Source organism: Centrocercus urophasianus, unplaced genomic scaffold (assembly GCF_019232065.1).
Source record: "Centrocercus urophasianus isolate 14NV4802_14NV808 unplaced genomic scaffold, USGS_Curo_1.0 seq_11, whole genome shotgun sequence".
NCBI classification, from domain to species: Eukaryota; Metazoa; Chordata; class Aves; order Galliformes; family Phasianidae; genus Centrocercus; species Centrocercus urophasianus.
This window is the reverse complement of record NW_024884253.1, coordinates 6,510,780-6,535,498: the sequence shown is the minus strand read 5'-3', so window position 1 is coordinate 6,535,498 and position 24,719 is coordinate 6,510,780. Positions and strand designations below refer to the sequence as shown.

The window sequence follows — 24,719 nt, the reverse complement described above, 5'->3', positions numbered from 1 at the left end:
TTTGCCAAAGCATAAGGCTTTTCTTCTCCAGCAACTTTGTATTAAACTGGCTTTATTTCAACCAGGATAAATGAGCAAACCTCAAAATAAATGTAAGTGATACTATGCTGGAACTGGCATCCTGCCTCTACCAGTGCTATACATACTGCATGCTGGGGAAGCTTAAGGTGGTCCCTGTAAGTCTGGCCAGCTCTGATAAGACTGCTCCAGGAAAAGGTCAGAGTTAAAACCAACGAAAAGAGACTAAGACAGACGCCTTAGTGCAAACTTGCATGTCTAACACTCTCTGCTTAGCAGCACTCTTCTGACACTGGTACCCCAAGCTGTGCAGGGATTTTGCCATAAAGGAATACAGTAAATCCTAAAATAATAACAACAGGTTCCCAGAGGTGTCCAGAGTGATGTCTCTGCACACTGCATCTGAAAACAAGTGAGCGTTTAGCCATGACTGCACATGGCATAGACACAAAAATCAGGGATTCCTTGGGGCCTTAGCAATTGCAGGTGTGACTAACACAAACAGATACCTTTGGCAGAAAAGTCACAGGCATCAGTCTTCCTGAGAAGGAGATGGAGAGAACTTTTTCCTTCCCACCACTCAGCTGAGGCAGGAGATGCAGTTAGAATCATAGGATCGTTAAGGTTAGAAACGACCACTAAGATCATTTAGTCCAACCAACACGACTCATCCCCACCATGCCCACTAAACCATGTCCCTAAGTACCACATCTACATTTTCTTGAACACCTCTAAGAAGGCTGACTCTACCACCTCTCTGTTCCAATTCCTCACTACTCCTTCTGAGATGAAGTTTTTCCTAACTTAAATGTCCTCTTCCACCCAGCAGGATTCCCACCTCCATACCTCACTTCCTGGATTAATAACTGTGTTCCTAAACGGAACAGATCTGCTTGTAAGGTAAATGCTTTACATCTCAGGGTTGTAACTCTCAGAACTACCTCTGAGTGAAGGTTCAAGGCAAAGGATTTGGATCACAGGGAAGGTGGCTTCTGTGCAGCCCTCAATAAGGCCTTCAAAAAGGCATCAATTCATGCACACAGAAGACCTTTAGAGGATCTGGCTCTGGCTGATGTATGACATACATGTAGGATAGCTATCAGCGGAAGGAAAAAAGCAAAAGTATCCCCTAACATTAACCTATTTAAAAAAATAATAGAACAGCTTAGGCTGGAGGGGACCTTAGAGATCATCTACTTCCCTCCCCCTGCCATGGACAGGCTTGATAACCACTAGCTCCCTTAATAGCTTTAAGAGATGCTTCATCAGCTTCCAAAAGAAAGACTGTGAGACGGAGTGGGGCTCCAGGACAGAACAGAGTTTTATCAAGTAAATCTAGAGAATTCAGCCATTTTTCATGCATATTCATCCTAGAGAAACGCATCAGTTTCTCTAAACATTAACAATGACTTTTTTCCTACACTACAGGGTGGGCCCTTCACAGATCTGAATCCTGAAGGTTTGCTTGATGAAGAAGTTGCCGTGGGAGGTTGCTGTCCTCCAGCATGGGTGGAATCTGTCATTTCTGTCATTTTCAAAGACTATCATGAGAAGCCATCTCACCCAAGCTGCAAGATGAAGTATGTTAATCTGGAAACTACTGTGTTTTGCAGGATTATTTCCACACAGCTGGCAGTAGGAAGCCCTCTCTCCATTCTTGTTTCTTGGGTTAAAATGAGTTAAATAGGTTACAATTAATTAAAATGTCCTTTAAATCATTAATTTGTAAATAAGGTTATTTCTAAGTGCATCTGCTTTCAATTTCTCATGATTTGAAATCTAAAATTAAAGCATTATTAGGGGATAAGGGTCAGCCAACTGGCTGGCAATGAACCCACTTGGAACAAAGTGATCTCAAAATAAACTTTTTTTAACGAGAAGGATGGCTAAAAGCCAAGCAGAAGCTGCAGAGGATACCTCATTAAAGAAATTGATAAGCCTAAGTCGGGTCAATCTGTTTAAGTAACTCGATGGCTTCAGTCAGATAGGAATAGATCTGTTTAATTTGCCGCCAGCAAAACAGCAGCGTGGAGGAGAAGGAGCCCTCGTGGGGAGCCGTGAGCTCGCCGTAAAAGCTGGATTTGCTCACTTGGAAGAGACATCTCACACAAAGCAAACAGAGGCAGCTGCAGGCACGGAGCAAACCTATAGTGTGCACTGACACCGTGGGACCTCTCCTGTTCTGCCAGCCCGCACTGTGGGCATGGGGCCGGCTGAAAACACCCACCAGGCACACACGGAAAGTAAACTTCAACATGTGAGCAAGAGCGATTTTCTTTCGCACTTCTACAGCCCTAGGAGAGGTTCCACAGGAGCAAGTGACTTGATACTCTGCCGGAACAAACGCTCAAAATCTGGTTCTCGTTTTCAAAAGCCAGCCCAGGGGCCTCGAACGGGAAAATAAATTCTTGCACTGAAGAAAGACCATGCTGTGAACTGAACAGCATTGCCTGGCTTCCGTCAGGATGTGGTCTCTGTTTTCAACCTGTGCCGATGGCAGGGGTGTCAATGCTTCAGGACTTCCGTAATGCTGAGCATAGCACAGCCAGCAGCATCCAGCCAGGGGACTGCCAGTAGCCAACAGCATCTTGCTAATGACTGCTGCACACCGGGCAATGGATCAGCAAAGCACTGCTAAGCTGCTAGGCCTCCTTTGCAGGTAGAGGGGTAACCCCACTGACATATCCGGGGGGCTATTTCCTCACTGAACAGAAAAATTATGTCTTTAAGTAATTGCATGGTTTGGTAACGGGAAGATAAAAATTTTGCTTTTTTTAAAGAAAAGCCCAACACCGGTTTTATTAGATAGATCTCAGCAGCAACCCAATAGGAAGTTTTGTCAAGCTTGGACTTAATCTACCCTCAAAAATGATGTATAATGAATTATCATAATGATTAACAGCCAAACACAGCATAAATGGAGTCCCTGTCACCCAGGCTTCAACCAAACATTAAGCTTCATAATGTATGAGCATACATAGTAATGAATTAGTGTGTCTCTCCCAGGCTTTTATTCTTTGCAGGCATACTCAGAGGGGTTTGGTACATGTCAGCAGCCCCAGACATTAAATACACTTCAGGCAGGCCTTGGAAATCATGAGGTTTTATTCTTTGAATAGAGCTTCTGATCTCACCATTAGGAACTTCACCTCAAAGCTTCTCCTGATGTAACAAAGTCATTTTCACTTTAAAAAGTGAAGTGAGAACACCCCACCTTCCTGCTCCACCTAGAAAGGCGACGTTTTGCTGAAACACCATAACAACAGCATGAATCTCCTCAGTACAGCAGCGATCCACAAGTCAAAAACCTGCAGCTCCAAAGTCAAAGTGAAATCTGCTCATCTGGAACGCAGTAGAATATATATTACCCAGAGAAAAGGCTTAAGCAGGAATATGGGGGTGCTGGGGGTCTTTGTCCGAAACTAGCACTGCCTGCCCAACCCAGGGCAAAAGGACCCCAAAACCCCACCGCCTACACAAGTGCCATCCCCTATGGGATGAAAGCAGGAGCGATACAGTGGGGAGAGGAATTTTTTGGCCAGATGATTATTACAGATCATTAAGCTGTTCTCCTCTGGCTGGATTTGTTGTTAACGAAAAAAGCACAGACGGCTGAGGAGCTGCCAAGCCTGTGCAGGACGGTTACGTCAAACAGAAAAAAGTCATTGTAAAATCGGAAGGAAGCCATAGACGCTTGTTTTCTCTTACACCTGCAAAACTGAAACCAACTTCCCTTTTCTCTTAATGGAAAACTTGCAAATGCAGAGCTGAGGGGAATACCACTCCTTGCCTTACCCATACTGAAAGCAGATGTTCAAAAAATTTCACCTTGTCCCAAACTTCACTTCCTGTGCTTTCATCTATTTTGATTCAGCTATTCCCTAGGGCCCTGCAGTTTCTCTTCTAAATGATTAAGCAACCAGAAGGGGGGAAACCTGAGGGATTCCTGAGAAGCCAGCTCCAAGCAGCAGCTGTTCACCCGGGCAGTGTGCAGAAGAATTGCATCGCATGAGCAAAGAGAGATGGGTGATGTGCAGAGCCTGGCTTCATCAAATGACTTTTTCAGGGCTTTGTGCCAGAAGGAAACAGAAATAATCCGCTAAAAGAATTCCCAATCAGCATGGAACTACCAGATGCTTCCTGTGCTCGAGATTTCAGGATGGGAAGGCCACATGTGAGGGCACAGGTTCAACGCAGCCACTGGCAGCAGGCTGGGAAAAAAGACAACGTATAGGACAATTGTAAAAGCACAGCTAAAGGCCAAGTGCTCTGTGCTGGGAAGTCATCACTCCCTGGGGTCTGGCATTGAGATATGGCAGCAGCCAGCATACAGCAAGTAAGTCAAGTGCAAAGCCACACAGAGAGCAGTTCAGGGATGAGTGAAACCAGATCCTCATCAATGGCTCGGCACAAGCCTCAAGAATAAGGAAAGCATCCTTCTGAAGCAGACTTAGCATTCAGAGCAATTCAAAATGACAGTGAACTTGATGTAAAATATATAGCAATAATAATTTATTTAAAAAAAAAAAAAAAAAGTAGTAGATTTTGTTTGTTTTTCTGGATGCATCTGTATTTCCACAATCTAAGAATACATCCATCCCAGTCATTCTAGACCTCAGAAGAACTGCCTGCAACTTATTATTATTTTTACACACAGCTTTAAACCACCCAAATTAACTAATTAAGCAAACAGTGCCTTCAGCAGACATTTGAGCTTTTTGTGGTCAGACTTTCCAGTTACTTCATGTAATTACTTCATGTACTCTTCAGCCATGTCTTCTATTTCCTCCAAGTATTTCAGAATTTCAGATGATTTTAGATTACATTGTATCTAAGGCTGTAGCTGTCCACCTCATCACAAACACTCCAAACAAGCTGAACACATAGAGGGACACTGAGCAAAGCTCTGAAAAGCAAAAGTGTGATGCAGAATCCAAAATTTCAATGAGAATCATGTTTTCACATCCCATGGCTGCATTTGCAAGCAAGTAGTCCTTTTACTTCTCTATAGCTCAATCAATATTTTTAGCCTTATTTTTTTATGTATTTAGATATTAGCAGAGAGGAGAATTGACGTTTCACTACTAGAGAAATCTTCCTCCTGCATCCCCCTATCTCTTCCTGAGAAAAGCCAATAAAAGCTTTCTTGCAGTGACAGTGAACATGTGTAAGATCAACAGGGCTACCAAATTAAAGACTAACCTGTTATAATATCACTTGTGACTTGCATACACCGCAGAAGCATCCCACTGAGAAAAGAGCTCATGCATGCTCTGCTACAAAGCATGTCAAAAAAGCTTCTAGATGGTGTGAACAAAGGGAGATTGCCACAGAAATTACAAATGATCAGATGTTTTTGCAGAATATATTCCTTCCTCCGGTTATCAGCAACAATTGGTGCTTTAGATAATCCGCAGAAAGTTGTGAAAAGCCCTTTAAGACAGCAGAAAGGATCTCCTCCTTTAGGAGACAGCAGTACAGAGCAGAGCATGAGATTCAGTGCCTGACACACCTCGTACTTTTCTGGCTTACTCAAACCTGGAGTGCAGTGTCAAGTTTCAGGGTCAGTCATTGCCAAAGCAGCAATACCTCACTAGAGTTCAAATGCTGTTATTCTTTCACTCCAGTAAAAACAAAAAAAAGCTAACACATGTGCCCTGACACAGTGCTGAAAGCATCTTTTTAAGTACAGCACAAGAACAAAACTAACATAATACAATACTAAGGGAAGCTGATTTCTGATGTGGGAATCCTTGAAGGCTTCCCTCAGCCTGGACCTCTCTGGTCTAAGAGTCCATCTACAGGGCCGTGTCAGGCATTGGAAAGACAATGGCTGGGTACATTTTCACCTATGTTGCTCATCATAGCAGATGCACTTGGTGAGCTGCATCCCACAGTCTATGCAAAGTCCCAGAACAGGACAGGAAAATGCTCTGTTCCAAAAGGAACACAGTTACCTCCCTGCTACACCTGTGCTCCGAACACTTTCATTCTGTAAGACAACCAGTTTTCTCCAAATGTTCGATATAAACTTGTGTCTATTTTTCTTTCCAATTTGTTAGAAGTTAGATGCTTCTACATTTCTTGTTTTAGTTCGCAACCTTTATCCCACAGATTTTGCTGCTTCTTATTATTCCCACCTATGACACAGTTCACTTTTCCTTTGTTACCTGATACATTGTCACTGCTCGGGAAAAAGGAAGGAGAAAGTAATGACACAAAGCAGAAGATTTAAACTTAAAGTTTACTCTTCTTTGCCTGTATAAGGCTGCTTCAAGCATGAATTCACTGCTGCTGTTTAAAAAAGAAAATCCCCAATTACCCAAGTGACTCAGCTTCTGTGGAGAGACTGCTGGCTGTCTGTCATATGCCAGCACACCACACATCCATGCTTACAGCAAGAACTTCATTCCTGATCTGTAATCTTACATGGATTGCATGGCTTTGAAGAAGTCGCAATTAGAGAAAAAAAAAAAAGAAAAAAAGGAAAGAGATTTTAAACCCATGCTTCCATTTCAAATGGGTTCTTCCTGTAAGACTTACATTCAAATACAAAAGCTGAGATTTTAAATGTGTACATACATTTTCAATCCAGCTCACACGATCACCAGCAGCATTAAATCAGGAAAGAACCCACTATAAAACACAGTCATCTGGTACCACAAAAGCATGCTGGCATTTCTAAAGTTCTGAGAGAGGCTGGCACTCCAAGCCAGGAGTAGCAGAGCTTTTCAAGTTCTGCTCAATATTTGCTTTGCAGTGACACAGGAAACAGTGAGGACTTTAATCTGTAGATAATCTTTCCCTTGTGGACCTGGAAAAGACCTACATGAAAAAAATTGCATTTTTTTTCCTCCATGAAATGCTTCATTAAAGTACTGCTCACTCAATAACAAGTTTGTGGAGATTAAAAAAGAAAAAATGTTTTTGTACAAAGCCAAAAGTCCTGCACCTCCTTCCTATGCTACAAACAGCTTGTTTGAGTTGCAGGAGATTGGGCTTTGCATTAGAATGCTTCACAGAACTAGAGGGAAAAACAATTACTTAACACTAGGGAGGAATTAAGAGGAAAAATGAGCAAGATGGCCAGATGAGCAGCTAAGTGCTCCGACGCCTTGATCTCACACATCAAATAGAATTCATCTGCTTCCCTTCTCCTACAAGTGCCCTCCCCAGCTGGGCACAGACATCCGACTTCAGACCGAAGCCTTCTTAAGGATTTTTATTCTTTGCTATCTCTCCCTTCACTCACTCCTTCTTGCACCACCTAACAGATCAGGTACAGGGCAGCGCTTCATGTTTGAGTCTTAATGCTGTACATCAGGATGATTAATTGGACCTCAGTAGAACGACTGTGTAATGATAATTTCAGAGAGAGGGAGGATTAATTTGGGTGTGATGCTGCAAATCAATCTCCATTTCAGAGTAATTAACTCCAGCTGCTTCAAGAGCTGCAACAAAGCCAGCACTGCTGCAGGTACTCACTAAGAGCTATAGAACCCAAGAGACACCATATCTCTCATATGCATTCCATATCTCTCATATGGACATCACTGGTGTCCAGAAAAAGATAGAGAAAGAGCAAAGAGAGGATGGCAGATGCACGCTGTCTCTGGGTCACAAGACATGTCCCTCTAAGTTAGTGACAATGTCACCCTGGTGAGGCATTGGAACAGGCTGCCCAAGGAAGAAGTGAAATCACCATCCCTGGAGGTGTTCAGCATATGTGTAGATGTGGCATTGAAGGACACTGTTCAGTGGGCATGGTGGGATGGGTCAACAGTTGGACTAGATGAACTTCGAGGTCTTTCCAACCTGAATGATTCTAAGATCAATCCAAAGCTCTAACAATTTCTTTTCAGCTCTGGAACTACTTCTGTGATAAGAAGTGTCAACATTTTTTAAATGTAGAATCCTTGTATTTCCACACATGTAACCCACAACAGTAACAACTCAGGTATCTCACAGTAATGCAAGTTATGAGTTCTGTAACTAAAAAAAACCAGAGTGAAATCCTGATCATAGCAAATTTGGTAAAGCTACAGACTGAAGCAGCAACTCAACAGTCTGATTTGTTGTGGCTGGTTTTATTAAGCGTACTGGAAGATACATAGATGATTCTGACTTAATGGTTAAGAGCAGCAAATCAATAGTTTGGGCCAAATTATGTTCCTATTTTAGTTCATTTATATCTATGAAAATGAACTGAATTACTCAAGATCTTCATATATACGTAATAAAGCTGGTTCATTTTTGGCATCGTGGTCTGCGGGTACTCATTACAGAAGCCAAACCACAGGCTTGCTCCAGATGGCTTGTCTCTACAACACAGCATGCATCCAAGGCACTTTACAAACTAATCACCTACTGATCATATCCTTTCAATTAAAAATTACTCAATATTTCCAAGTGCTGTCATCCATTTTAGAAATACCAGAAAATTACGAGGTGCTTGGCCAATAAAATGCAGCTTTTTCTACGTTATAAAATTGTCAGCTGAGCAACATTACCCAGTTGGGTTAAGCAGCAGAGTTCGTATGTGGCACATGCTGCATTTGCAAGTTTCTCCACCCCTACATCTGCTGTAATGCCTTAGCAGGACCATCTGAGAGCAGAGAAACTGGGAAAAAATGTCTCTTACTCTACAGAGGAGACACAGGCGAAGACAATCACAGAATGGATTGGGATGGAAAGGACCTTAATGTCCATCCCGTTCAACCTGCCATGGGCTGTCTGCCACCCACCAGCTCACCTTGGGCTCAGGCTGCCCAAGACCCCATAAAACCTGGCCTAGAATGTCTCCAGGGATGGGGCACACACAGCTTCTCAGGGCAGCCTGTGCCAGTGCCTCAGCACCCTGTGAATAAAGAATTTCTTCCTAATATCTAACTTAAATCTCCCTTCTTTTAGTTTAAAACCATTCCCCCTTGTCCACAGAAACTTAATTCAATCAAATGGCTAGACCTCCAAGAGAAAATCCAGTTTCTCCTGGCTGTCAGTTCAGAACAACAGGTAACAAAGGTAAATTATGACCAACAAAACAGCAGACTTCTGTACTCACTGCAAAGAAAATTAAGAGTATTCTCCAGCCAAATGGCTGTGCATATCAAATTTAGTTTATTACATAGTGGCACATACTTAATGCCATAGCCTCACACAGACATGCCTTCAGCCAGTAGCGTATGTTTGTACATAAGCAAAATCCTCCTGCACTGTGCCTTTTGGACAGGTAACCCAGAACTCTGTTTTTCACTATGCTGGGTGAATTACAGGCTATAGATACCATGTGGTCCATAAACACATGACTCCCTACGGTCATCTAAGCAATTCCATATCTTGTGAGAGTCATTTACCACCTTGTCACAAAGACAGTAATCAGGACATGTGATTCAGTCACTTAGGTCACCTATGCTTTTAGTGTTTATAAATATTAATGACCCTGATTGCTATGTAGTGCTACTGTAGTTTAAAGCTTGGAGCATATCAAATACTCATGGCAATGAGACAGTTCCCAGGAAAACAAAGTTGGCAACAGAATGCAAGAAAATTATCAAAAGAAACAGAGTCATTGCACGAGGCCACTCACCTTGTTTCCTGACATTATGTGGCTGTATTTATACAGTTCAAACAGTGTATAAGTGTATCACTACAATAAAATTGTTCCTTACAGCAAAAACAAATGTGACTTGTTCATTTGGAAATATGCAAGGTTGCATAAGGTATCAATGTCCTTAGGAAAAGTTGTATTCCACTTTCCTTTCATGACAATACAAACAGGTATGATATAAACACAGCCACTCTCCAATTCTCTCCAAAGCAAACAGGCATGCCATGATCTTTATTCCACAATCCCCATATTTTTAGCTATCAGCTTCCTTCCCCTCTTGGTTGAAGACCTTTTTTTCCAGATGTCACTTGTGAGCACAGACCTAGTGCAATAGCTTATTTTTGCTTCACTGCTAGCGACTGCAGTCACTTCAGGTCATTAACAAGACTTATCTAGCTGAGAAGCTTCTAGAATTGCAATGAAGTATTAATTTAATATCCTCAGATGATGAGAAGTATGCAAATAAAGAGCACTGTGATGTACCAAAGACTGTCCTCTGATTACCATCTCTTGCTGGTCCAATAGAAGTAAATGGATTCTAGCCTGAGTTTTTACAATAGTTTCCTGGATAAAGATCCTGTAGTTTAAAATAAACCCTGCTAAACAAGCTATAGTCCACTCAGCTTGACAAGTTTAAAACAATTAACTTGTGGGGAGCCAAGCTGCTTCTTCCCTACTCACTGGTCAGCTGTTAGAGACAATGCCTGAAGTACAAGGAGGCTTTCAGGCCAGATTCTGATGTTGTTGAGAATGGTGTAAATCAGGAATTATCCCTTCAGAGATTAGTAAAAGGAAGATCAGATTCAGGCTCGCAGAGTTAAGTAGAAACCATGTGCTGGGCTTATTCTAATTCTTCTATGCACAAAGAAATTCTCCTTCTGCATGTCCCCATCCATCCTGCCTAAAGCACTGTGAACCGAGGTTCAGAAGTGCTACTGATAACACCCAACAGAAGACATTCATTATTGCAAAATACCTCTGCCTGAAAATTTATTAAGCAAGCCTTGCAATTTGAAAAAAAATAAAAAATAAAATAAAATTAAAAAAAAATTAAGAAGGTAAATTACACAGGAAGAGCATCATGTTATTTAAAATCCCTCCTGACCCCTGAACCATGAAATGAATGACAGTAACTATCTTTTACAAGAAACCAACACATTTAATTACCTTGACTTACAGTATCTGTCCCTGGTTCCAGGCATATATCAAAGGAAAACAAAAGAGGACTTTTAGCCAGATGCATGTAACTTCCTTACAAAGCATCTCAACAGGTATTCCAGTGCTGAATGCACTAGTTACAGAGGAATGCAGAGTTATCTGATACTTATTCCCCTTTCGTCTTCTCCTCTGAAGCTTCAGGCAAACAACGACAACAAAAAAAACAACACTGTCTTGATAAAACTATGCATCCCTGTATCACTATGTCAGAAGTATACAAGTTTTGCCATCCATGGTTGTGCTAATGCACCACAGTGTGCACACTGGAAAACCTGGTGTAATAGACTAAGACATAAGTCTCTTTCCTATTTAGATCAAGATACAGTTCCTCATTTCCTGTGAGGGTTGTGAAGTTACCTGCTGAGGACAGCATGAGCCTACATTAACACTATTCTCATTTGATGTGGAGTAGTTCAGTCTCTCTGCTGTGATGCTTACTGTGCTTATGCCTCCTAAAACAGCCTGCTGAGCAGCCTGACTGACGGACACCTTCAATTTTGGATGCCAAGTGTGTCAAGAAGAACCAATTCTTTACTCTCTAACTCTTTCAACACACAAGCTGCTTCCTGCAGGTCCCTGTGGCATGCCTTAATGTTCACTTATTAGGTTTGAAATCTTCTACCATGCACTGTTTGCAAGGATTTAGCATCCTTCAAGGCAAACTTAACAATCTCCCACCCCAAATACTTTGGACAGGAAGTTGAATTTCAATAGAAGCTATAAGCAGAGTACCAAGGACTGTCACCTCAACAAAAGAATTTCCTTTGAAAAGGGGAGGAAATCTGATGAGGTTACTTTGCAAGAAAGGAAATTTTGTTTTTTCTTACCTCTAACCACACTCTTGGACAGTGATGGCAGATATGTCTAGGAAAATAACTCTGCTAGACACATTGAAAACAGTCCAATTGGAACTGGATAAAGAAATCAGCATCAATGAGCTTGTTTAAAAAAGTGCCATGTGTTCCAGAGATTATGAGAACTGAGATGCTTTGCAAGTCTCATTAAGCAGATGAGACTTTCAGCAATCGATTCTAACACATGTGCTGAGCAATAGCCCTGTGCTGACTCAGAGAGAAGCATCCTACCCACTCTGTCTCCTTAACACATTTCAGGCTCAAAAGAGTCCCCAGGTAATGAGCAGATCAAGTCTTAATGAGCTCATTAGATATGACAAGTTTATATTCAAGGTTACTTTGCACAATCCTATTCTTTCTTGGAGAAAGAGGTGAAATCGTCATGCAGCATTTGTTATTGATGGAAAAGAGGATTAAAAACCGAAAGCAGTAGTTGGTACTAGAAGCAAAAACACCTTAATTTCCTTGTAAGTCAATATTGTCAGTGCCAGCCAAAGCGATGCTGCCAAGCACCTGCCCAGGAGCAGCAGTCAGCCTGGAAGAAAGCACGGCAACTCAAAGGGAGATCAGAAAGATTGATTTTTGATAGCCGTAAAAAGCCAAGAGGGTTTTTAATATTCAGGAAAGCATCAGTGCCCTAATAACAGAATTTCCATCTCTAAGAGCTACACTTGTCAAATAACACCAGATTAGACACAAGAATACAAAAAAGAGATCCAGGCTTCGACAAATTTGAAGCAGCTCCTTTGGTAGAGGTGAGGAGGTCAGAGAGCAATGCTTTTCAAAAATGTGCAAGTCTCACCTGCTTGTACCCTTGATATGACCCTCAGGCACTGATGCCTGAATGTAAAATCTCATAATTTAAATGAGACAGCTGTCAGCGGCAAAGGAATAGGCAGTACAAGTTTAAGTAGCAGACCTCACCCTGTCCTGAAAAGCCTGTTACCTTCTTCTGATAGTGAAAAGATTTCCACCCTACCCTGGTAATTTAACCCTTAATACATGCATTTATGCCAATCAAATCTCAAGCATGTATAGAAAGTTCAAGGAGGAAAGGGGGGCAGGGTCTCGCATTCTGCCTCTGGTCTGTTCCCTGAGGATACATCCCCAGTGCCTCCTGCATGTATGCATCACAGCCTGTACTTTTCTAAGCAAGACAGCAACGGCACAAAACTTTGCTGGCAGATTACAGTCGGACTCCCAGTGTTAATTTCCACATTCAGAGACATGCCAAAAGCATGGTTAGTGGCTCCACAGGAACAATCTTGGGGCAGACTGACAGCTCGATGAAATGCAGGTTTCTAAAGAGAAGCTGTGACGCATTTTTTTTTTTTTTTCATAAAATGCAGAAAAATCCTTAGTTTCAGTGTGGCAAGATAAATTAGGGAGTTGACATTTTGAGCAAAGCTTCATTAAGAAATTCACACATACACAAGTGAAAAAAGCTGGGACGTTCACGTCCCTGATGGCTCGCCTAATGAGGATCCAAGGTTTGCTCCCTGCTGCTCTAACTTCTAACTCTTGGTCAGGCTCACTCCCACAAGAGGACTGTCCTTCTCCCAAAAATAGCAACTTTAAATGGAGCAAGCATGAGGCTTGATAGGACTGTTGGTCAGTTAATGCAATGACAGTCCCCACGTGTAGGACAAAGGTCTACTGTCTAGACTGGGGGAGAGGGAAACTCTTCGCCAAGAAACAACAGAGGCAGTGACCGCACTGAGCATTTCTGGCTTCATCTGGGAATATTTTTGCCTAACAAAGCATTCTTCACCCACTGTTTTGAGGGCTATATGTAAAGGATAAACATGCACTGCTTATGAGCAAGCTGAAGCAGACACAACTAATGAGCCCCTCTTCTATTCTAATAGGACAGAGGAAGAAAAAAAGCATTCTATTCTCCTCTGTCTGTGCAAAACAGAGGCAAACATCCCCTTCCAAACAAGCTGAGATGGTAATTGCAGCCTATCGATTCTTTTCCATCCAAACCTCCACTTTTTCCCTATTAAAAAATCCCGAAATGAATCACACTTACATAGTAGCTTACTCAGCCAATATTTACACTCAACCCAGTACTGACATGAGACTCCTGAGTTGCACAGAGGTAACTTATTCAAAAACTCCTCTGTTTCCACTCTACCAGCAATGCTTTAAAAAATCCTGCAGTTAACTGTATACTGTCTTGTATTTTTCAACAGCCAGCATCTATATGAATAGTTGGGTGGAGAGGAACCTGACGAGGTTCAACAAAAGCAAGCGTAGAGTCCTGCATCAGTACAGGGTAGAGGATGACCTGCTGGAGAGGTCTGCAGAGGACCTGGGCACTTGGGTGGATGATAGGTCCATTCAGCCTGGAGAAGAGAAGACTAAGAGGGGATCTGGTCAGTGTTTATCAATATCTAAAGTGTGGGAAGCAAGTGGATGAGGCCAGATTCTTTCCAGTAGTGTGCAGAGACAGGAAAAGGATCAAAAATTGGAACACCATTCCACACAAATACACAGATACGAACTTCTTCAAAGGAAGGGTGACAGAGCACTGAAATAGGCTGTTCAGAGAGGTTGTGGAGATTTTCAGGACTCATCTGGACACCTACCTGTGCAACTTGCTATAGGAAACCTCCTTTATCAGAGGGACTCAAGTCAGTGAACACTAGAGGTCCCTTTTAACCCCTGCAATTCTGGGATTCTGTGATCTCCTGCTCCTTTACTCCTTTACAGGCAGGCTCAATTGGACATCTACATTCAACCCATGATGGTGTGGTTTAACTATGAATAGAGTAGAAATATTTCAGTTGGAGGGGGCCTACAAAGATCAAGCTCAAAAGAATGACCATTTCAAGGCTAACCAAGACTTAAAGCATACCACTGAGGGCATTACCCAACTATCTACTGAACAGCAGTAGTCATGGGAAATGGATCACTTTGCTAGGAAGCTTGTTCCAGTGTTTGACCCTCACCACAAGGAAATATGTTTCCTAACACCTAGTCTGAACTGTGAACATGTTAAATCACAGCAACATTTGGAAAGCTTGTATATATTGATCATAATTTCCATGGTTTTCAAGGATCATGAGAAATACAGAAGAAAGTATCTGGTTGAATCACTTTTCTTTCCTGTAACTGGAGGGAAATTCCCAGTTGTGAGAGATCTAAATCAGCCCAAGTTTCCCTCTGTCTGGACTACATACCACAGTTCTCCAGTGTCCTTAAATATCTTACAGTGCACAAATCTTACAGGTGAATGAAACACTTCCAGTCCCTCAGAGTGGCCAAAGAGCACCTGAATATTGCACACAATTATGTAAACAAATCTTATCAAACTTAATATGTTGGCTTGCAGAAAGTCTGTAATCAGCACACTCTTCAACGAGTTTGATTATGTCATCTCCCAATATACACACAGAACCACAGAATGGCAGACGTTGGAAGGGTCCTTAAGAGATCACTAAGACCAACCCCTCTGCTAAAGTAGGACCCCTACAGGTTCCTACCAGGATTGCACAGGTAGGTGTCCTGCTGGGTCCTGGATATCTCCATAGAAGGAGACTCCACAGCCACTCTGGGCAGCTTGTTTCAGTGCTCCGACATCCTTACTGTGAAGTTCTTTTCATGTTAGTATGGAACTTCCTATGTTCAAGACACATGCATGTTACTGCCCCAGCAACCTAATGAAGAGGAGATGGCTATAGCAACCGTAAACCTTTATCGTGGTCACACATCCTGCTACCAGGTTACATCTGTTTCCTCTAACTTTTCTGGTCTGAAGCTTTTCCTTTTTAACTTTTGCATAAGTATTTTTGCAATATTCACATAAAATCCTTTGTGGCAGTCACAAAGAGTGATGCTCTCTGTCGCCCTGCAGGATCTCAAGAATCAAGCCAGCAATAGAAAAAAAAAGCATTGGCTAACTGTGTGCTTCATTACTTAAACACTTTAGGAAGGCAGACTGCCAAACTAAAAATTCTAATAGATGTCCTTTGTGTGATGCCCAATTTCTGATGCATTAAAATCATCATTGCAATTGAAGGCGATGGCATTTTTTAAAAAATATAAACATAAATATATTGGCTTGAATAGCCTGGATTGTTGTACACATGGGTATCTTCCTAAATTGGACAAACAGAAACGTAACAATTTAATCTTTTTTTTGCTAGAGATATCACTCCTTTAAATAGGATTATTCCAAGATAGGATTACTTTTGCAGCATGTTGTTTTATTAATTTTTCTGCCATGTAAACCAACCACTTAAACAAATGTTTTATATTTATAAATGGAACTGGATGCAGCGTGACCGTGCTAATGTTTATCATGATTATTTTAGCTCCAACATATTACTTTAGTTGTAAGCAACTGACATGTCAGCACTGGAAGCAGAAATAGTTCAATATGTTTACTCCAAAGTAAAAAAAAAAAAAACAAAAAAAACAGTGACTGTTGTGTTTTAATAATTACTGTTACTCCATCATGAAAGGATGGTCTCGTTAAATCTTGTTGGAAAGAAAGCTGAAGTTATGTTGTTCTTGTATTGTGATTTCACAGCACATGACAGCAAGTTCCTTGCCTTTTTACCGATTTTTTTTGCCTTCCAGATGCTGGTGGTAGTAAAGGGGAAAGACTGAGTGCCGAACTAAAAGCTTTGCCTGGAACAAGTGAACCCTATGAAAGCAGCAGCAGTAAAGAAATAGGCAAGTGGGCATCTTATGCCATGCAATTTTCCAGACCCTCAAAGAGAAGGGAACGAGAAAGATGATGTTACTGGAAGAGCAAGTATAATAATTATACAATTAGGAAAGCATTTTCCCCATGAAATAATTATGATGAATGACGTTAGTTTCATTGTTCAGAGCTCACTTTAAAGGATCTGTAGGTATTAAAGAGCATGGCCCAATGATACTATTTTTCTGCTGCAAGGTTTGATCAGGAAAAAATATCTTAAAAATCCAAATGTGGTATCTTCTCCTCCTACAGTGATCTTCCTAGTCTGCGTTTCAAAGAAGATACCTTGACAGACGTGTCATGTTAGAAAGCAGTCTCCTGTTTGATTAGAAGTGTTTAAAACCAAGCTAAGGTATTTGCAGGTAACTGTTTCAAATGTACTTGTTTGAATCCCAGACGCTTCCTACACAGACCCACTTGGCCCACAAGCAGAAAGACCTAAAACTGCAGCAAGGAAAAGAACTGAGGAAGATGACTTTGCTGATGAACAATTAGAAGAGGATTTGCTTCCAGAATAATGTGGGGTCCACTCAAAATCTTTTTTCCTTCTAAACTTTTTAGCAAAACAATGCTTCTTCAAAGTGGTTTTGTACCAGGTTTTCAAGAAATAACTGTTGAAACGCTTTGTGTGTATGGGACCGTCTATTAAACATTTTGGAGTCGAAGCTACAGTGTGTTTTACGATCAGTGAAAAATAAGTTATGCTTGGGTTATTTGACTCCTGCATTAAAACTGCAAAAAGCGAAGGCCTTATTCCAATGCAGGCAGGTGAGGGCGGGCCTTCCATCAGTGCCTGCTATTCACTCACCATGGCGATGCGATGCGGCAGCAGCGTCACAAAGGCTAGAACAGTGGAACCTGCCCCAGAGGGTATATAAAGGGCCCTGCCAGCAGCCCAGAGCAGAGCAGGCAGCAGCGGAGCAGGAGCTGAAGTGAGAAGAGATCGGGGAGGGGCAGGGGCTGATATTAGAAGGGACAGGCAGGTGCTAGGGCTGATATTAGAAGAGACAGGGGGGCGGGGTCTTGCATCCCAGTCACGCACCTGTGTCCGGAGACACCACGTGTGAGCAACCTTTGGGCACAGGTGGTGGTGGAGGGCTGTTTTGTCTTCTAGGCCAGGACGGGGACTCAACCGGAGCGTGGCAACTCCTGGTGTCAGCCCTGCAGCCCTCAATCGGTAAGGAGAGCTCCGCTCCACCAGCCCTTGCTGCTCCTGTGGGACAGTCTCCACGTTCTGTCTCCCAATAAAGTTTGAATTCATTAATCCATCGGTTGGTTCCTCTCCTTTGCGCCATCCCTCTTTCCTATGATATTTAAGCATCTTTACGTGTGTGCCTGCGTGTGGGGTGTCTGCCTGCAGATACGGACAAAGCGTACCTATGATATGTGTAAATCAAACCTGTGCTTATTGAACACCCTTCCCGTGTATCCAGGAATCTGATCACACCATGAGCTGTGAGGTCACAGAGCCCCATGAAGGTGCGTGACCAACCGCCACGTGCTCAGGGCAGCGTGGAGCTAGGGCTGATATTAGAAGAGACAGGGGGGAGAGAGAGGCTGGAGGCCAGGGACGATTCCCAGGCCAGGAGGCCGGGGCAGCCCGTGCCGCTCCATGCAGGGCGCACCTTGGGCTCAGCTATTGCCAGGAGCACAGCGGGACAGCTTCCATCCGAGGCAGTCAAGGGGTAAAGCACGCCAGCGCCTTAGCTGTCTTCTTGGAGAAAACATCAGTTATCCTTAGCGATTGATCCACACCGATTCCACACAATAGCGGTGCCCCAGGAGCCATCTGGACTAAATACCAAACTGCACAAACTTTGCAGCACAAGTATACAAGTATTCCACTATAGCAGACATAGCAGAAGCTCAAATGATTTTTGCTGCCAAGCTTTTGCACAACACCAAAGACTGCATTATTCAGTGGAGTGGCTGACAGTGAATCACTGCAGACCTAAAGATCTCCTGTCCATTGGGCTGCATATTTACTCGGACTTTTCCGATTCAAACTCAGGACATCACCTGAGGTGCAAAGTTTAAGTGTCCTCAGCCTTCCTGATGTCTCAGTTTGCTCTGACCATGGCTCTTAAAGGACAAAACTCTGCAGAGGAAAGAGTAGCAGAGAGACAGAAATGGCCTGCAATAGTCTGTTCTCCCCTAACAAGGAGCAATGGTGGCACAGGGTCTGATGAGAGGAAGAACACATGTAAAAGGAAGGATGACAAGCGGAAGGGTACTGGAAAGGCAAGACTGAAAAACATTTCAGTATGTGATCATAAAGAAGATAAATGGAGAGAAAATAAGGAAGACTCACCCCAAAGCTTCAGGGAAGCTCTCAGCCTCTCACACACCCAGTGCTTTGATGGCAGATGGCACACACACAAAAAAAAAAACAAACCAAAAAGCCAAAAAAACCTACACCGACTCCACCCAATATGTTTAACTTTGATCCAAACACACAGTGTGTCACTGTGGCAGGGCACAATGGCACATGTCCACGCTTCATGCTTCCTGAAAAATCTGAATATAATTGACATGGGAATTTCACTACTGCCTGACTCTTTATCACAAAAGTGTTGCTATTTTTTGCTAATATTAACATTTTGTGTTAGAAACCCAAATGGCAAACCTTGGACCACTTGGCTGCCAAGCAGAAGAGCTACACAGTGAGAAATGTGGACAAAGCCATGGGAATCATCCTGATATTTCTAAAGGCAAACTTTCCTTTTGGTTCTTCTCGTCAAAATTCTTTGCTTTATCTCAAAGCGTTTGAAATTGACACAGAATTAAGTTCAAGTGAACCAAAAAGCATGAATGCCTTGTTTTTTTCATAACCAAAATTATGATTTGATGATTATCTTGACCTGCTTATGTTTCCCCCCCCAAACCAAAAGCTAAGCCAGATCACCTTCACAAACCTATTCAGCAAGAATTAGTAAGAGAAAACATGACATGCATGGAGCAATAAAGCTAAAGGCTCACACTAATGCAGCCCAAGGGCAGATCATGTGAAAAGCATCACTATATCCCATCAGATTAAAGGAACTTAAGATACAGGCATGAATGTCCTTACTGCACCCTGATAGCTGCAGGGCACCATACAAGAGACTCACACAGAGAGGTCAGCTCTAGTTCAATTTGCAGGTAGCTCAACACCATGCTCTTTCCATACAATTCTGTAGAAATCTCAGACCAAAGTACTCTATTTCCAGACTGAGCCCAAGCAGGGACTTTCTGTAGGACTCCAACTGGTGTACTTAGACCCTAATACTCAGACGACATCTTCTAACCTGATCTTCAGTTTTGCATGCCACGCTGTAAGCAGGTACCTTAAAAATAAATGCAGTTCTGGCCACACATAGCACTCACTGACTCTGGAGATAGAGAACCTGATTCTTACCTAAAAATCAAGAGGTGACACCTTACACTTCCCTAGCAGGGTCATATTAACTGAGCTGGCAGATTTGATAGAATTGGATTTCTCTGTTGAGCTGGTGCAGCACTGTGATGTGTCAGCACATCCAGCACTTCAGATATGTAAGTTTAAGTCCTTGATTGAAGATCCAGCTTCCAGAAATAATGTTGTGTCCTTTAAAAGGAACAACCTTTGTTTTAGTGCATCAACAGCTAGAAAGTAATAACTTAAAGAAATACGCCAATCTTGGGAAAATTTCAATAACAATTTATTCAGTCCAGAGGCATTTTAATCTTGCTTCCAGCATTCAGTTGAATACTTAAACTTCCCTGTGCTGGCTTTTGCTCTACAGAAAAATCCTCCGAGAGGATGGATAACAATGGCTCCAGCTCAGAGCAGTTTTAGGGACACCCAGAGTACATGCAGGTACCTCCATGGCAGCAGCAGCTCTATGGCAGGCAGCAAAATATGGGGAAGGTCATGTTTGGTCCCTGTGGGCTGACCACATCCGTTCCTCCTCATGTTCTGTACTTCCCAGCAATGTATGTTGGACAAACCCAATCAACACGAGCTTGTTGTATTTTCCATTAAGTATTTGAGTTTGGTACTTAAAAACCACATTGTGTTCAAGATGCTGAAAGACAGATTCCTACTGGTTAACAACTGCACTCCCCCTATGCTCTGTGGAGATCAAACGTGCAGATCCTGAAGCTTGGGACATGGCTCGCACAGTACACTGGAGCAGATACTTATAAGGCTAAATGAATATGGATAAACTGCAAAGGCATTTATCCACCTTGGGATAAATGGGACCAGATATGGGACCAGATGCATCACAGCAGAACTTGAGAGGTACACAGGAGCTGCCACTTCCTGGTCAGTCTTCAGACACAGACATGAAGGCAATAAAAGCAACATAAACGCACACACAGATGTTTTCTGGGGACTGCTAACAGAAAGTTTCACACTGCGATACCTAATTCCACTCTAATGTATGAGCTGTCAATTTGCATACCTCTGACTTATCAGCATCTTCACTGTGCAGATAACAAACATTACATGTTCTGATTCAATCAAGCAGAACTACATAAGTCAGACAGGGGCAAAGGAATCCCTTCTCCTACATGCACCCCCATGCTTTAACCTTTGCCAGTAATCTCAGATAAGCAAAAAGATATTGCTGCTTCTCTCTTCCTGATCAGATACTTTCCCCAAGTAGTTTTTGCCCCTTAAGTGAAAACAAGCAGCTTCTGGACGCCCAGTTTACAGTTGTGATCTATGCCAACATCATCTTTCTGAAATAAAAAGGAGAAAGGAAAAAAAGTGCGCTGTAAGGGAAGGAGAAGGGCAGGCAGGAAGGAAATCTGTCACTGATTTAACTATCTGCACAGAAATGTTGCTTCAGATGAGACACCCACAGCCTCGTGCTCGTGCTCCCTTCTGCAAAGTATAGAATAAGTAGAATGCACAGAAAAGTAAGCCTGGTGCGAGGAAGGAAAAAGTTAAAGCAACTCTACTCACGGCATCTGGCCAGCAAACCCAAACAAAAACGTGTGCTTATCCGGCGTTCCTCAGCTGGCGCCATAAAAAGCTCCACCAGGTGGTGGGATTAACAGCATGTTAAATTTGCTGTGGAGCCAGATCTGCTCTTAGAAGCACATTTCTGCTTCACTACACTTCTGAAAACACTTCTGCAAGGCATCCTTAATAAAAAAAAGGAATTACTGCTATCATTTAACAGCAGCATTTGCAATGTATTTGAGATAAAGGACGCTGTGATAGCCAAGGGGATGAAACTTCCATCTGCATGACCACGATTTCCTCTCAAATTACTCCCAGTTTTCTAGCAACAGAAAAGCAAACTGACTAGGTGAAGTAAAGTCTTAAACAAAATGATGTTTAGTGTTAAAAGTTACCTTTGCAGTTGCAATTCTTGTACTGTTAGTAATATCAAGTTTGGAAGAAAAACTGCAATCCAGGCTGAGAGTTCTCTTCTGGTTGGGATGTGTGAAAAATTGATACAAACAGAGCAACTCAGTGTTCCCATGCACAAGCAAACCATACACAAACAGCAAGCCCAAAGAATGTGGAACTGAACTGTTCTCTCTTTTTGCTCTTTCAGACAGTGCTCTCACGTGCTCCTAGCAGAAAAGTGCAACAGAAGTATATCTGACAGAAGCATACTTGAAAAACCTGGTGGTGAAGAGACCACAAGCTGCTTGGGTCGGGCTACAGAGTGCAGCTTTGTCGCTGCTTAGGATTTAAACCTGCTGAAATGTTACCTCCTAGCAGCACCCAAATGAAGCAGAGTGAGGAAGTGGGAAGGGGATACAGCAACAAGTTCCCCACGGACCTACACGGAGGATCTGCCGCCTCCAGGATAACCAAGAAAGTAAGTGCAAAACAAGAAAACAACTCACAAACTCTTTCAATTCACACCCAACCATTCATAAGCTTGAAAATTCAAAAGCATTCAAAATCATTATGCTCCCAGAAGGGACCTAAAGCACAGCTAAAAGTGGGACAGGTAGCCTGGGGCAAACCCCAGCTTCTAACACAAGAGCAGCTCTGCCAAAGCATTACAGCGGGCAGCGTCCCACAGGCTGTAGGTCAGGCCATAAAAATTGAGAATGGGTGAAGATACAGGCAAAAGATCACATGGGACACTAAGCAGGGATCCAAGTGGAGACCAAGTAGGAACCCAACTATTCCAAAGCGAATGCTCTGCACAGAGCCAGCCCTCCAGCTAAAGCCATGTGCCTAACAAACAGGAGGAGAGTGCACTCTCAGCTGTCAAGTGGCAGGAAGGCTCCAGAAAGGGGCAATGCTTCTTTGTGCCTTATGTCAGTCAAGAGCACCAACGCTCAGGAGGAATGCACAAGGATGGGATCGAAATAAAAGGTGGAGTTTCTTTTTCATATCCTCACATTTCCTGTTTCTTTTCCATACTGAAATTTAATTTCCTTTTCCAAGAGAGCTTCAGGAGCTTATGAAAACAGACCCAGAAGATTACAAGGGCTTTGTCACCCTTCCAATCTCCTCGAAATGATCCATAGCCAGGGAGGTTCTCCCTTCACATGCATGCCTAGCAGGCAAAAATATAATTCTGTCTTAAGGTTATATATCAATGAGTTATTTTGGAGTACTGAACACAGAGGAACTCAAGCTTTATAAAGAGTTGTACAAAAACCACACATCTCAAATGAGTCAACACACACCAAAGCAATTTTGACCATTTTGTTTCCATTTTCAACAAAGCTAAGATCCACCAGGGCAAGCACCAACTGTTGGCTAGGAGAGACACCAAGAGCCATACGAACAGCTGACAAACTGCTGACCTCGAAGATTAGTTATTTACACTGCGCTGGAAATTAATACTGCCGGCGGAGATGTGCGGGTACCTAAGGTCCGCTTCCTTCCTCTAACGGAGCAACACCGGCAGAGCGAGTAAAAAAAAAAAAAAGAGAAAAAATAATAATGATCATAATAGACAGGCGGGTGCGGGACTGAGGCGGGCGGGCGGCTCGGAGGCGGCGGGCGGGACCCGGAGCGGCCCCGGGGATGTCCTGAAGTTGCGCCGCTCCCGCCGCCCCCGCGGCCGCTCCCCGCGGGGCGCTCCCGGCTGCGCGGCCGCTGCCTCCCCGCAAAGGAGCGGCGCGGCGCCGGAGCCGCTCTTTCTGCTTCTGGGCGAGAAGAGAAATAACCCCCAAATAAAGAACTTAATGAGGAGTGAGGAGGGGTGTTGGCTCCCGCCGCGCCGTTTGCAGCGGGGTGAGCGGGATTTGCAGGTACGCGGGAGGGAAGGAGGAAGAGGAGGAAGGCAGAGGGGTCCCGCGGTACTCACGGCGGGGCGCGAGAGGCCGGCGGGCTGCCAAACCCCATGGCCGGCGATGGGCGATCGGCGCTGCGGCGGTGCTGCTGCTGCTGCTGCTGCTGCTGCTGCTCCTGTTACTGCTGTCTGCGCTGCCCGCGGAGCCGCTCCGGGCGCCCCGTCCCTCCCCTTCCCTCCCGCCCGGCCTCCCGCACGCTCATACAGCGCGCCCCCAGCCAGCCACGTGGACGGCGCAGAGCCCCCGCGGCTCCTCCTCGGAGCTGGGCAGGGCAATACCCGGGCAGCCGGCCTCTCGCGTGTTGTGCGCGGGTCTGCCCTGTCCGATGGGTGCCGAGACCGCTCTCTCTCCTACTCGACGTTTTCTACCTGCTACCCAGATCACCACCCTGAAGTGCCTTCCATCCACCCCCATCGCTGGGACACCAAGATTGGATCCCAGAGGTGATGGCAGCGGGAAGAAAATTCAGTGGAAGGAAATTCAGTGCTCCTCAGGGGTGAAAGTGTGTTTTGCGTCATTAATGATAATAATAAAAAAGTGTGCATCATAAATAATATCATCCTTGTGTCCCGCATCTGACATTTTTAAGACTGCTATAAAATGCTGTTGAATTAAAAAGCGTCATTAAAGAAAACCCCAGACAGATACATTCAACTGATAAAGTGTATGCTCTAACTATTTAACAACATAATGCTGGCTTTTTTAGTGTTGGTGTGCGAGGGTTGGAGCTGAGCCGAGAAGCACAGAGTTTATAGCACCTCCAGAAAAGCAAATACCGCTCTGCTCCTCTCCCCGATCCCACTGTGGGCTATAGAAGATACACATCCACAGTATATGTGAGCTCTGAAGGATGCTGGGCAGCTGGGAAATAAGTAGCTGTGTGAAGCATATGAGTTTACAGTTATTAATTTGTTTACCCAAACTGCCCACGTTGTTGGTTTATTGCATCCAGCACAACTGACTTCCACTGGAAGCTGTAAGGTGCTATGTAGGAGCTGTAAGTCATCAATCATTGCCGAGCTCATTTCCATGGTTGCATTAGTTAAAGGCGTAAAGTGTGGTTGCA

General features: G+C 43.4%; 1 protein-coding gene across 1 annotated transcript in view; it reads right to left on the bottom strand.

The window, feature by feature from the left end:
• The window catches only part of ST3GAL1 (ST3 beta-galactoside alpha-2,3-sialyltransferase 1), a 68,982-nt gene extending 45,239 nt beyond the window's left edge, over window positions 1-23,743 (bottom strand). The window contains exon 1 of the mRNA XM_042808844.1: window positions 23,668-23,743. The gene's annotated coding sequence lies outside the window, so the exon portion shown is untranslated. The remainder of the gene's footprint in view (window positions 1-23,667) is intronic.
• Between the last annotated feature and the right edge of the window lie 976 nt (window positions 23,744-24,719).